Genomic DNA, 16,021 nt, shown 5'->3' on the forward strand with positions numbered 1-16,021 from the left:
CAGAGCTGAAAACTTCATTGTTAGTTAAATAAAAGCTTTTTTAGACACCAAGCCCAGAAAACAAGATCTCTCAGATCAATGACATATTAAAGAAGAACGCTGCCTCTACAGATAAATGTGTATGCCTGCTTCTGTAGCCCCGTCCACTGAGTCGTGGAGCTAAACAAGGAATAAACAGGCTGAAGATCGCAAGATAATCGTTTGTAAACAAGACACAGGTCGACATTGGATTTGCAGACATACTGAGATTAAAACACAATTTTGTGCCTTCTATATTGATCTGACAGGAATGGTGCCACACACTTAAGGCTGGAATACACTACCCGATTTTTGCCCTGATTTTCCCCCGATTTAGAATCTGAACAAGTTGACGCTAGTTGACAAAAGTAGTGCCAGTCTGCAGATTTGACTCGACAGACTCCATGAAAAATCGCGTAGTATATCATGGCCATAGACTCCGATTTTTTAGCTTCAGATTTTGATTCCATCCAGTCGGAGGATATCAAACATGTTGGATATTTTAAGCCGATTTTAGAACACATGACGCACCGCTACTAAAACCGGAAATCACTGACTACAAGCCAAAGAAAATCAACAAACAAGAAATGGAGACCAGCAGGATCACAAAGTGGAACTCCACCACGGAAGAAAAACTTATTCAGCTGTGGCAGGAGCGCGAGTGTCTCTATAATGTGGATGACAACTATTACCGGTAGTAGACAAAAAAAAAACAGCTGCCTGCCGTTTTCTCTGGGTGCGTCTCAATCAGCTCCCTAGTTCAGTTGTCAGGGTACTGATCAGGGAGTCAGTCCATTGACTTATGTCCTGATCAGTGCCCTGACTAGTGAACTAGGGAGCTGATTGAGACGCAGGGTCTGTCTTTGCACACCAGAAGCGTGTCTGACGCGCCGCCCGCTGTACATTTACAGGGAAGCCATATACTTCATGTTAAATAATATATTGCCTATTTATACAGCAAGGACAAATAATAATACTAATAATATTTCGCAAAACAACTTCTGAGGTAAGCATATGTGTCACAGGCCGGAGCGGACCGCCACTTAGCGCGAGTCCCGCTCCTCCCTTAGTTTCCACCCCGAGGAGGTCCCAGAAACACCCCAATGACCAGACGGACGAGGACGGGTAAGTTAAAACCAATATTTATTAATTTAAAAGAGATTTATGGGAAAGGGGAAGGAGGGATACTAAAAAGGAGGACGCCAGTCCTCCAGGACTGGGGCCTTGGGATCTGAGTCGCTCCTGATTTTCAACAGATCTTCCCGGTCTCTTCTCTCTCTTCTTCGTACAAGCCGAGTTTTGCAGGTGGCTAAGCAGGCGGTACACTGGGCTCTCAGCTTTGGGCATACCGGTGAGTATACAGGCGGTACACTGGGCTCTTAGCTTTGGGCATACAGGTGAGTATACAGGCGGTACACTGGGCTCTTAGCTTCGATGTGTTTACACACAGCGGACTTCCAGCCTTCCTCACTAGGACAGACTTCTAAGGAACACGTTGACGTTGACTTCCCACACATAGTAGAACAGTCCCACGATGACGCAGAGCCCTTGGCTCAGTCCTGAAAGCACATACAGGTGAGTATACAGGACGGTACACTGGGCTCTTAGCTTTGGGCATACAGGTGGGTATACAGGCGGTACACTAGGCTCTTAGCTTTAGGCATACAGGGCAGTATACAGGACAGTACACTGGGCTCTTAGCTTTAGTGTTTACACACAGCAGACTTCCAGCCTTCCTCACTAGGACAGACTTCTAAGGAACACGTTGACGTTGACTTCCCACACATAGTAGAACAGTCCCACGATGGCGCAGAGCCCTTGGCTCAGTCCTGAAAGCACATACAGGTGAGTATACAGGCGGTACACTGGGCTCTTAGCTTTGGGCATACAGGTGAGTATACAGGCGGTACACTGGGCTCTTAGCTTTGGGCATACAGGTGAGTATACAGGCGGTACACTAGGCTCTTAGCTTTAGGCATACAGGTGAGTATACAGGGCAGTACACTGGGCTCTTAGCTTTAGTGTGTTTACACACAACGGACTTCCAGCCTTCCTCACTAGGACAGACTTCTAAGGAACACGTTGACGTTGACTTCCCACACATAGTAGAACAGTCCCACGATGACGCAGAGCCCTGGGCTCAGTCCTGAAAGCACTTGACAGACATATGATCATACAGAGACAGCGCCTAAGCTCCTTCTACGCAGCAGCCAATTCAAACTTCCCGTCCTCTTATACTCCACACACTATTCACAGCAAGCTCTTACTTCATACAGTTGCCCGCCACCACCAGGTGGGGGAAAGGGGTTGACGAGTCACAGTCGGGTGGATATATATATATGCAATAATCACCCATCGTCACCAATTCGCTTCCTCTAATGCAGGGCTTCCTCTTCGGCCTGGGGAGGGATCGCTGACAACGTTTGCACAGCACAACACTATAATTCTTCAGGTGGAAACACATCAAAAAGACTCACCCACTGTACTCCACACACACTCACAGTGAATTAGGGTCAGGATCACCACGTTGGGCCGGGAAATAAGTCCTGGATAGTAGAAAGGGTCAGTGCAGAGGATGACCATATGAAAACGTCAAGACCACGATCTTTCAGCACGCTCCTTCCTCTTTTCAATACGTTCCCAATGACTTCTTAATGTAAACAATCTCTTCAAGGCAGTAACAATACATATCAACACAGTTGTTTCAACAACGAATGCTTCAAACACTTAGCTCATGTTTTCTTCAGCCCAGTACTTTGTTCTCACTTCGCCCAGTCTGTATCATCCGCCTCAAGACGTCCCTCTGATTCACCGATCGCTCCGTCTCACCCACCGCGATCGCCCAAATCAACTTCACTCACCCTGCAGCGTTGGCCCGAATCAACTTCGCCCCCCCGCCCCCGTTTGCCGGAATCAACTCCACCCTCCCCTGTTCTCCCATTACCTTCTTTATATGCCTCCTTTGCTCTAATTTGTCCAACCATCGATCGCCACGTCCATGAGCACACCTGTTCCCAATAACACTCCCTTTTAGTTGCCCGGAGTTACCGGAACTAGTCGCGTGTTCCATGGACAATGGTCCGGGCGGACAATTTCTGCCATTTTAGGTTCCGCCATTTTAGGTTCCGCCATTTTAGGTCACTCCGTGACATCCTCCCCCGCCAAACCGTTCTAGTCCCTAGAACGGGAATCACCTGCCTAGTCGCCGTATCGTTCGGTCAGAAAGTTAAACACAGACTGTGCGGTGGCTTGGACGGCTTCTGGGGCGGCCTGGACTTCTCGTCGGGCTTCCCCCTCTAGGGAGTTCTACACAAACTGTTGATATTGGGACGCACTTAAGCCTTGGATTCCGGCCAGATACTCTATCTGGGCTTTCCACTCAGGAAATCTCACCTCTGACTCTGCTCCGCCATACTTCTAGATCCAGGGGGTGCCCATGAACACGGGCATGACTCGGAGTGGGGCCTCAGGTACCTCGTCGTCGGCCATTGGGGAATTTCGGTCGCTCAACTTGAGGTGGAACCCTGCCGACTACGCCAAAATCTGTCACAGGCCGGAGCGGACCGCCACTTGGCGCGAGTCCCGCTCCTCCCTTAGTTTCCACCCCGAGGAGGTCCCAGAAACACCCCAATGACCAGACGGACGAGGACGGGTAAGTTAAAACCAATATTTATTAATTTAAAAGAGATTTATGGGAAAGGGGAAGGAGGGATACTAAAAAGGAGGATGCCAGTCCTCCAGGACTGGGGCCTTGGGATCTGAGTCGCTCCTGATTTTCAACAGATCTTCCCGGTCTCTTCTCTCTCTTCTTCGTAAAAGCCGAGTTTTGCAGGTGGCTATGCAGGCGGTACACTGGGCTCTCAGCTTTGGGCATACCGGTGAGTATACAGGCGGTACACTGGGCTCTTAGCTTTGGGCATACAGGTGAGTATACAGGCGGTACACTGGGCTCTGAGCTTCGATGTGTTTACACACAGCGGACTTCCAGCCTTCCTCACTAGGACAGACTTCTAAGGAACACGTTGACGTTGACTTCCCACACATAGTAGAACAGTCCCACGATGACGCAGAGCCCTTGGCTCAGTCCTGAAAGCACATACAGGTGAGTATACAGGACGGTACACTGGGCTCTTAGCTTTGGGCATACAGGTGGGTATACAGGCGGTACACTAGGCTCTTAGCTTTAGGCATACAGGGCAGTATACAGGACAGTACACTGGGCTCTTAGCTTTAGTGTGTTTACACACAGCGGACTTCCAGCCTTCCTCACTAGGACAGACTTCTAAGGAACACGTTGACGTTGACTTCCCACACATAGTAGAACAGTCCTATGGCGGAGCAGAGTCAGAGGTGAGATTTCCTGAGTGGAAAGCCCAGATAGAGTATCTGGCCGGAATCCAAGGCTTAAGTGCGTCCCAATATCAACAGTTTGTGTAGAACTCCCTAGAGGGGGAAGCCCGACGAGAAGTCCAGGCCGCCCCAGAAGCCGTCCAAGCCACCGCACAGTCTGTGTTTAACTTTCTGACCGAACGATACGGCGACTAGGCAGGTGATTCCCGTTCTAGGGACTACAACGGTTTGGCGGGGGAGGATGTCACGGAGTGACCTAAAATGGCGGAACCTAAAATGGCGGAACCTAAAATGGCGGAAATTGTCCGCACGGACCATTGTCCATGGAACACGCGGCTAGTTCCGGTAACTCCGGGCAACTAAAAGGGAGTGTTATTGGGAACAGGTGTGCGCATGGACGTTGCGATCGATGGTTGGACAAATTAGAGCAAAGGAGGCATATAAAGAAGGCAACGGGAGAACAGGGAAAGTGGTGGAGTTGATTCCGGCAAACGGGGGCGGGGAGGTGGAGTTGATTCCGGCAAACGGGGGCGGGGGGGTGAAGTTGATTCGGGCCAACGCTGCAGGGTGAGTGAAGTTGATTTGGGCGATCGCGGTGGGTGAGACGGAGCGATCGGTGAATCGGAGGGACGTCTTGAGGCGGATGATACAGACTGGGCGAAGTGAGAACAAAGTACTGGGCTGAAGAAAACATGAGCTAAGTGTTTGAAGCATTCGTGGTTGAAACAACTGTGTTGATATGTATTGTTACTGCCTTGGAGAGATTGTTTACATTGAGAAGTCATTGGGAACGTATTGAAAAGAGGAAGGAGCGTGCTGAAAGATCGTGGTCTTGACGTTTTCATATGGTCATCCTCTGCACTGACCCTTTCTACTATCCAGGACTTATTTCCCGGCCCAATGTGGTGATCCTGACCCTAATTCACCGTGAGTGTGTGTGGAGTACAGTGGGTGAGTCTTTCTTTTGATGTGTGTCCACCTGAAGAATTATAGTGTTGTGCTGTGCAAACGTTGTCAGCGATCCCTCCCTAGGTCGAAGAGAAAGCCCTGCATCAGAGGAAGCACTAAAGCCGACATCTGTCTGACTACGGAGCTGTGAGTTGTATCTACCCAAGTGTACCGCCTGTATACTCACCTGTATGCCCAAAGCTAAGAGCCCAGTGTACCGCCCGTATACTCACCTGTATGCCCAAAGCTAAGAGCCCAGTGTACCGCCCGTAAACTCACCTGTATGTCCAAAGCTAAGAGCCCGGTGTACTGTCCTGTATACTCACCTGCACGTCCAAAGCTAAGAGCCCAGTGTACCGCCTGTATACTCGCCTGTACGTCCCAAGCTAAGAGCCCAGTGTACTGTCCTGTATACTCACCTGCACGTCCAAAGCTAAGAGCCTAGTGTATGGTCCTGTATACTCACCTCTACGCCCAAAGCTAAGAGCCCAGTGTACCGCCTGTATACTCACCTGTACGCCCAAAGCTAAGAGCCCAGTGTACCACCCGTATACTCACCTGTACGTCCAAAGCTAAGAGCCCAGTGTACTGTCCTGTATACTCACCTGCACGTCCAAAGCTAAGAGCCCAGTGTACGGTCCTGTATACTCATCTGTACGTCTCAAGCTAAGAGCCCAGTGTACTGTCCTGTATACTCACCTGCACGTCCAAAGCTAAGAGCCCAGTGTACGGTCCTGTATACTCACCTGTACGTACAAAGCTAAGAGCCCAGTGTACTGTCCTGTATACTCACCTGCACGTCCAAAGCTAAGAGCCCAGTGTATGGTCCTGTATACTCACCTTTACGCCCAAAGCTAAGAGCCCAGTGTACCGCCTGTATACTCACCTGTATGCCCAAAGCTAAGAGCCCAGTGTACCGCCTGTATACTCACCTGTACGTCCAAAGCTAAGAGCCCAGTGTACTGTCCTGTATACTCACCTGCACGTCCAAAGCTAAGAGCCCAGTGTATGGTCCTGTATACTCACCTGTACTCCCAAAGCTAAGAGCCCAGTGTACCGCCTGTATACTCACCTGTATGCCCAAAGCTAAGAGCCCAGTGTACCGCCTGTATACTCACCTGTATGCCCAAAGCTGAGAGCCCAGTGTACCGCCTGCATAGTCACCTGCAAACCTAGGCGTGAACGAAGACGAGAGAGAGCTGGGAAGATCTGTCGAAAATCAGGAGCGACTCAGATCCCAAGGCCCCAGTCCGTCTGGTCATTGGGGTGTTTCTGGGACCTCCTCGGGGTGGAAACTAAGGGAGGAGCGGAACTCGCGCCAAGTGGCGGTCCGCTCCGGCCTGTGACATATGTCTTAATTTATCCATTATGTCACTTACCATTAGCCTACGGGTTTTACATTAACGCTTTGCCGGGATAACGTTACGTGTTTAAACGTGATCAAAGTGCGTCAATAGCTGCGAATTATTCATTGTAGGCCTATTACAATAAATGTTAACAGATTATTTAATGACGTAAACAAGGTCGGGTTACTCGATGCTCACGCATCTTGTCTGTGTGAGACTCGTGTAGAAATCAAAACGGCAAAACTATTGTATAAGTAACTTCAATATTGTCAACGAAAGTAGTTCCAAACAAAGCCACACCAGAGCATGTGTGTTTATTCGAGCAACAGTGTTTCTTTAATGAAAATCTCAATGTTATAAATAATAATAACTATTTATTCATGAATCCGAAGCTGTCCTCTATACATGTTGCAATAAAAAAAAAAAAAAAAACAATAAACGAACAGAACACGCTTACAGAATAGACTCAATATTTTGACTCATCTGAACAGAAAAACACTTCCTCTAACTCCCGCTGTAATCTGACCATTACTGGCCACGTCTAGTGGGTTTTGGCTCTTTTTGTTGACTTTTTGCTCAGCGCATAGAAAGTCTTCAAAAATTACCGCGCTCATCTTCTGCACATCTCATGCTTGTTGTTATGTCTGTCATGCATGCGTCTCCTAGCAACCAGGCGCTTGTTTCAGTTTGTGTTCCAGACGTTTTTAAAGTCTGGTAGTGTATGATGCCCAGCTTTTCTCTGTAACCATTTACAAAGTCGGCAAGTGTATGATGCCTAGTGTTTTTGAAATCTGTTCAGATTTAAAAAATCGTGTAGTGTATTCCAGCCTTTAGTTGAGAAAAACATTTTATTTTTTTTTATTTTTTTATATGTGATAGTATTGCATTGTTACAGATCGTATGAATTACGTGTACGTGTCAAATAGAACATACCTTAACATGCTGTCACAGGCTGGAGAATCCTTTATTTGTTGGTTCATTGCGATCAGAACAGATCAGACAGGACATGTAATGTTCTGGGCCAGGGGGCTCAAAAAGCCAGACTCCCAGGGCTATGTGATTTCCAGACAGACTACCAAAACGTAAGCACGTCGGCAGGCCAGTGACTTTTTAATAGTGAAATAACATGAATTTCTTGATCTGTTGTTAACTCTTTTGACCTGATATTTGAAGAGCACACGTGTGCGGTTCGCGCTTATATACACCAATCGAGTGGACCAAGTAATACAAAAAAATTAAAATAAATCACAGGTGGATGAGAGATAAATCATTGTTTTTTTTGTTTGTTTGTTTGTTTGTTTTGATAAATATGTTTTGAAAGCCCTGTCAGATAATTATTCTGGTTGCCGCATTCAAAAAAATCCCTCCTGTGAACTGACAAGGGGGTTGAATCTCATTGAATATGCAAATCTTCTCCAATCTTAAACCATGGGCATTTACTTCCACGTCTTCAGTTCACGCCCATCAAAACCCAGCGTTCAGGAGAGAGCCTCAAAACCAGTGTAGAAAATAGCTTATTACTTGTTATTAGTTATGATGTTTTTCAATGTAAAAACCATGCGAACGTCATAAGTTGACCTCAGACAACAGTATAAAACATTTAAAAAGCCGGTTCATGAAACATTTAAAGTAATGACAAAAATATTATCAATAAAACAATGCAGTAGCCTAATGTTAGCCACTTAACATGACTGCTCGCTCTAACATTATTGTTAACCTAGATAAATTTGCACTATTATTAGTCACATATCCAAGTATTCGAGTGTGGAACCTAAATGAATACAGTGCTTACTGCATTACATGTTTAACCTAATGTGCATTTTTTCTCTATAGAGGCATCCACTATACTGCAGAGAGGAGAATCAGCATTGTCAAATTTATGTTTGCTGCCCACATGGACTCAGAAAACACTAGTTAATTAATAAATTATTAAAATATTCAGACAGTCTCTTTTCTGTTTTATCTTAAACTTTAAATAAATAACTTAAAAATATAATTAATAATAATAATAATAATAATAATAATAATATTAATAATAATAATAATAACAGATTACCTCAAATTTATTTTAAGTTTGGCCAACTTATTTGTTTTTACAGTGCATTATAAATTATATAGAGTTAACCGATGTTGGAATGCAGAGATTGCCAAGCACAAAAGTTTATTGCATGCAATTAGCTCTTGCTAATCAACTTTATAAATTTAATGACACTTGAAATCATCTCATCGTGTGAGAGGTTTGAGAGTAATGCTCTCTCGAGCAAGAGTCTTATAATCTGACACCAATTAGCTATTCCAGTTCAATCAACCATCACAACACAGGAAAAGGTGCAGCCACGAGCAAACCATAAATAATGCTCTTAAAGAGACGATCACCTCATCTGCCTGCCTGGGTTTCACTTCTAAACAGTTTGCTTTTATTTTCTTCCAGAACAGGCCTGATGCAAGATAGTGATTAACCTTGTAGGTCTTTAAAAGTAACACAGCTTGAAGAATTTACAAAGTCTGGCCCATTAAGTGTGAAAGGTTTAGAAGTTTTTAAATTACCCTTCCATTCTTCTATTGGACTCCAGAGTGTGAGATCTGTAAATCTGTAATGGTAGATGAACTGGAACCAAGGCACTACATCCAGGTCCCTGCTGTGTATCCAATACAACCTTCCTGACATTGGGAACTTCACTCGTCTCTAAATGAGAGACTGCTGGAGTCTCTCAAGACTTTGAGAAATAGTTCGGCTTTACAACAAGGTCAGTCTGAAAGAGACAGACATTTCTCACAGTGACAGCACAGAATGGAGACAGCACTAAAACACAAGTCATTTCACTAAAATCTGCCATTACAAACCTCCTCTCATTTCACAAATGCCAGCTGCAAATACATACTGAATGTGGTGATAAATTATTGTTACAACCAGGTATCTTCATGTTTAATACAGCGGTCATTCTCAGCTCATGGACATCACCCAAAAATGGTTTGCATATCTGTTCTAAAGAAAACAAAAAGCAATTATATAAAAAAATGTAGTAAACTGTATACATGCTATGCCTAAATGTATGTACAAAAAGCAATAGATTATATTTACACTAAGTGAAAATAGCATATCTTCTTAGCATTATGCTATTTACACTACATACAGATAGCCATAGCTGCTATAGTGATGTGACGTTCGGCACTGACGTTTCGAAGCTTGTATATAAAAAAAAAAAAATGTCAAAAGTAGCACAAAAATAGCACAAATCCTTTGTGAAGCTATAGTGTAATTTGCTTATTTGATACAAATAAATCATAATGCAAATATCTGTGCATGTTCAGTTTCAGCATTAATCTCCAGTTCACACAAACTTAACCATTCCACAATAAGATCATATTTTGATCATATTCCTACATGAGCCTTATAAACTCATAGGTTTAAGGCTTAGGAGAAAGCTTGTGGATAAGGCTGCAAGCACTGACCTTTTTTTTTTTCTTTTTTTCTAGTCAGTTATGTATATTAGGGTTTTATGTTACATCCAATGTTGTGAAAGTAATGTTTATCGCAATTTTATATATATATATATATATATATATATATATATATATATATATATATATATATATATATATATATATATATATATATATATTTTTTTTTTTTTTTTTTTTTTTTTTTTTTTTTTTTTTTTGCTGCTGCCATGTTACCATAATGGTGTTTAGTGTTTGTTTGAATGACAGTGCACCTACTTTCTCAGCATATATAGAAAAGTTGCTTGAGATGAGCTTTGATTCATGTGACTCATCACCACTGTGAAAATATGAAAATATTAAATAAAGGTTGCATAGTGCCAAGAAAGGGGGAAAAGAATGAATTGAATGAATGAAATGTAAAATAAAAATAAAAATAATGTTTAATCAAAATGTGTTAAAGCAGTTCCCAGTCTCCTTTATGACTAACCAATTGTGAATTTTCCTATTTTGTGTCTACAGACCTGAAAATTAGTGGCTGTGCAATTATATGTAAAGGTCATTATGCTTTCCTGAAAGGTTTTGCAAATTAAATGACACTTTCATTAATTCTTGGCCAACTTGTTATCTGTGTTTCTGTAAGTTTCTGTCTTGTTTCTCCAAATCTTGTCCACCAATCTGGCAAAATAATTAAACATTGAGCTCTCCTATAAGACTAATTAACAATCAATGGGGAAAGGTTATGTTACTGTTAACATATAACCCTCCCTAACATATAACCCTATAAAGCGGAGACTTTGGGCCAGAAACAAGCCAGATGGGTGTTGAAATACTTTGCATTGGTTTTGGTAATTAATGGATTTTTTTTAACTCTCTCTTACCACAGAATTTCAATATAAACTCAAGTTGTAACAGGACAAAGTCGTGTTTTTCATTTGACTGGTGTAATTATTGCCCTAGTTAAACTGCTTTGACACTTGGTTTGAGTCCGAGTTCCTTTCCACCCTGCTCCAACTGACCCGTTTTTCACGGGTCGAAATCATGTGCGTCATCAGCACAAATACTGCCGTGTTTACTGGCGGCAGCTGTTTATCACTAACTAGGTGATGTCTCAGGAGAAGATGCCAGTTTCACTGTTTTCCCTTTGGATGTATCTCCAAACATCAAGAACAGTGCTTGTTTCTCTCTGCCGCACATGCATTAGTCTAAAAGACCTACAAGGGTTGTGAAGAATGTGAACTGTCTCCAAATGCAAATTATCTGGAGACAAGCAGCAAGTGTGACCGGGGGCTTACAAAGAAATTATATAATTTACTTACATTAAACATTAATGTTTTAAGGAAACTAAGATTTTTGAGCCAACTGGATTTAGAATTTTTTATTTTTTTAACAAAATATTTGGTAACATTTAATTTTGATAGTCCCTTTTGAACATTTTATTAACTATAAGTAACTTTATGCCAACTAACACTTATTGGTGTTTTTTGTAACGATTCCGTTTAGGTGAGCAAAGTGACCCCAAGTGTAGTTTATTGGTGTAGAAACAGATAGAAACATAGACGTGGAAAACTAAACTTGAAACATGACTCGACCTGAAAAGTAACCATGAATGTAGACTTAAGTATGAACATGAGCATTCGCATGAGAAATAATACTTGACAAGAGATGATGGAAACATATATGAGGGCTATGTATACAGTGCTTATGGGATCACACAAGAAAAACAACAAATGAGAAAAAGAAACATGAAACAAAGGAAACCAATGGGAAACCAAAGGAAACATGGCACAAAACAGGGAAAGAACAAGACAAAATCAAATGAGGATATGGAGGTCACATGATAAGAACCATGAAATATGAATTAAAAGACATGAACAAAACCATGACTTATGCCCCCCTCAAAAGGTGTGGCTCCATAAGCCCAAATGTAAAACCCACCCAATCCAAAAAGTCCAGGAGGGTGGCAATCTTGGACGAGACGGCTCAGGCGTGCTCTGAGACCCGACGGCTCAGGCGTGGTGGCATCTTGGACGAGAGCTCAGACATGGCGGCCATCTTGTCCGAAGACACGGGCATCTTTTCCAGTGTGACATGAACAGTCTCTGGCTTTGTAGGCATGACGTTAACAGGCTCTGACGTGGCAGCCATGACGTGAACAGGCTCTGACGTGGCAGCCATGACGTGAACAGGCTCTGGCGTGTCAGATAAAGCGGGATTGCAGGTTTCCTCATCCATAGTCCCCACAGTAAATGATGAACCACTGAGCAGTAAAGCAAAGTCTATATAATGTGCCAGAGTCCAGTGAGACGTGTTGTCTGGCATTAGATAAGAAAGAGGCTCATCTAAACCAATATGAAAAATGTATTTCAAAGCCACATCATTAAAATCCACAAGGGTCCGCAGAATTTCAACAACATACTCCTTCAGGGATAAATTCCCCTGGTGCAAACACATGAGAGTGCTTGGTCCGTAGTTTCAGGTCGAGTATACTGTAACATTAGCACACTGATGCGAGCTGTATGCAGTTAAACCTGTGCAGTTTTGTTAGAACAAGAACACAAAATAAAAGACATAAACAAAAACAAAACCCAAAACCAACCATGATACTAAGTAACTTTGCAATTACATGTCAACTTATTCTAACCCTAACCCTACTAGTCTAATGAGAGTTAGTAGAAAAAGGTGCAGCGTTATTTGTAGTCAACAGAATGTGTTAAAGAGACCATCATTATAAAGTGAAACAAAAAAGTTTGTGAAACCATAAAGTTAGTTCATAACATGAAACCAACTATTTTACCATTTAAAAAGCAACAAATAAAGATTTTAAAAAATCCTTCCGCTTCAATCTCAGTGCAAGATGTATTTATAGAGAAAAGATATTATAGGGCTACAGGGAAATTAGTGGCTGTGTGTTGGCCCATCCTTTCCCTCACACTAGTACCACCATAACCAGCGTAGATCTCTCATCACAGGGGCATCTTTGCATCCCCTCTCGGGCCAAACTGACAGAATTAACAGCGAAGCAGCAGACTGCTGTTATTAATTGCTCTCCCTGAGGAGAAGAACCTCCAAACATTCAGTAAGCATTATATATTTTCACACCTCATCAGCCTGTGCCATTCTGGGAGTTTTATGTTTTTAGAATTTGCCGCTTTGCCTTTGCCAAAATTTCTTCTCTTTCCCAGGGCACGTGCCATGTGGTTTCACAGCAATATGCTGCACTAATGACATTTTGATGTCACTCTGCATTCGTTAAGCCAGTGGTTAACACAACTTGAAATTATCGCTTTTTCTTCCTGTTCCTATTCCTTATTCATTTATTCACTCCATCCCCTTTAGACTATGATAATGCTTAATTCACAGTCACAGTAAAATGGAGCATGGTCTCGTTTGCAGAACTCACTAAGTTTCAGAACGCTCCAGTTTATCAAAGAAGAACAAACACTGTCTATTCAGCCTCTGTCGAGCTGGTTTGAAACACTGTAAAGGGGGTAATAGCGTTTGCAATTCTTTCAACCCATTAATGGGTTTCCTGTCATAGCTCAGAGTGTCGTAGTGAGAGAGAAAGAGAGAAACCGGCTCCATAATTACATCTGAAGTACCACATTTCAAGCTGTATTCAATTATGTGGCTGTCAGTGCTAAGTTCAAAACTGCCGGCTCCGAAAGTGTTATTACCGTAACTACATTTACTCACATAATAAATGAGGTGAGAGGTGTATTTTTTTAGATAGAATAATTCCTGACCGGCTGGAAACAGACAAAGAGCTCATCCAAGGATTATGATTTTGGGCATGGATGTCTGAACCCGTTTACGTACTGAAAGCAGGCGACATGACTTGAAAAACTTGATTGTCCCATTAGAATCAATGAAACTATACATCATTGCAACGCGGTACAGCATTGTCCCTCATAATTGGAGCAGTCTAGCCTGGTTGCAGGGGATATTTTCAGCGTCAAATTGGATCGGAATGACCCGAAACAATATTCCTGCAATTCTGATTAAAAATTATTAAATAAAATGACTGTTTATTGTCAGTCCAGTCTATTTCCTGTCCATATTCCAGTCCAGCTAATCCAATATATACGTATTACATCTTAATTTAGCAAATATACTCAGTCAGTATCTGTTGCTGATACACATCTATGCAGGAGCAATTTTGCTTGGTGTATTAAAAGTTGTGTATGCTGGTGGTAGGTCCAAACTCAGAACTCCCAGACTCAGTCGGGGTGCCAGTTCTTCTCAGGCCTATTAACACACAGTGTATGATTATTAATATGGCAACCTAACAGGTCAGAAATCATATTACATTGGAATATTTGAAAGTTTGAGGTATCATGCAAGAGACAGGTTTATTGAGGATGACGATTACACAAAAATATGAATATTTGAATAGGAGTCATCACGCTGGATACAGGTTTAATTAGGATGACGTGTCGAGTAAACAATTATTGAATAGGAATATTTGAAAGATCGGAGTCGTCATGCCGAAGTTGGGTTTATTGAAGATGATGTGTCAGTGAGGCAAATTCAGAGAAGACACTAATATGGCCTGGATCTGGCTTGACTGCAGTAAACCTCAAGATAAACAGAGAGACTAACATTAGCCTACATGCCACTCTTTTTATTATGTAACAAGTACATTATGAGATGTGTTCCCATGTTCCAACTGACCTAGTTATTGCAGCCTAACAATCAGTCAATTGATTTGAATAATATAAGTTAAAAATGTTCTATGTGTATGCCATAGTAAATAGATGTGTTTTTAGTCTAGATTTAAACTGACAGAGTGTGTCTGCTTCCCAAACAATGCTAGGAAGACTGTTCCAGAGTTTAGGTGCTAAATAGGAAAAAGATTGACCGCCTGCAGTTGATTTTGATATTCTAGTTATTATCAACTCGCCAGAATTTTAAGACCGCAATAGATGTGATGGAGTATAATGTGTTAAGAGCTTGCTTAAGTAATGGGGAGCTAAACCATTGCATGCTTTCTAAGTAATAAGTAAAATTTTAAAATGTATGCAATGCTTAATAGGGAGCCAGTGCATGGTTGACAGAACTGGGCTAATATGATCACACTTCCTGGTTCTGGTAAGAATGCGAGCTGCTGCGTTTTGGAACAGCAGCAGTTTATGTGTTAAGCCAGCAGGGCAACCACCCAGTAAAGCATTACAATAATCTAGCCTTGAGCTCATGAACGCATGAACTAACCGTTCAGCATTTTGCATTTAAAGCATGTGCCATAATTTGGATATATTTTTAAGATGCTAAAAACGTGGCTTTCAAGCACACACAGGTTCCTCACTGAGGATGAGGGCTTGACAGAGCAGTCATCAACTGTAATGTATTTTTTTTTTTCGAATTAAGTTGCAGTTGCTTACTATTATCTCTTCATATTTTAATATCAGCTATGCATTCCATTAATCTTGTGAATTGGTAAGGTATTTCAGCATATAGGGTGAAAAGCAACTGTCCTAACACTGAGCCTTGCGGTACTGTATGTCCGACTGATTGCACCCTATCCTAACTGTTTATTCTTTTTATAATTAGTTTAATTTACCTTTGTTATTATCTTTGGTTATTGTTATTTTATATGTTCATTTGAGTTAAATATGATGAGTGAAAACTGGGTTTGATGAAATTGTAAGTTTGACAATAAGGTTTGAGTATGTGTAAATCTGTGGAGGGTATGATGAGTGAAAATGGGTTTAACAAGAAGGTTCCTGAGGTAAAAATCAAGCAATAGTGATTAAAATGGATGTTATGAACGTGTTTGAGAAAGAAATGCAGGAGAGGTGTTCTAATTAAGATGGTACATGTATGTAGGCTGTAAACTGAAGGATGTTTTATTTCAGACCATTATTGTGGATCTGACAATTTTATTTTATATTATTTATTTTTTTAATTATCTTTACAAC

Source organism: Pseudorasbora parva, chromosome 8, assembly GCF_024679245.1.
Source record: "Pseudorasbora parva isolate DD20220531a chromosome 8, ASM2467924v1, whole genome shotgun sequence".
In the NCBI taxonomy this organism is placed as follows: Eukaryota; Metazoa; Chordata; class Actinopteri; order Cypriniformes; family Gobionidae; genus Pseudorasbora; species Pseudorasbora parva.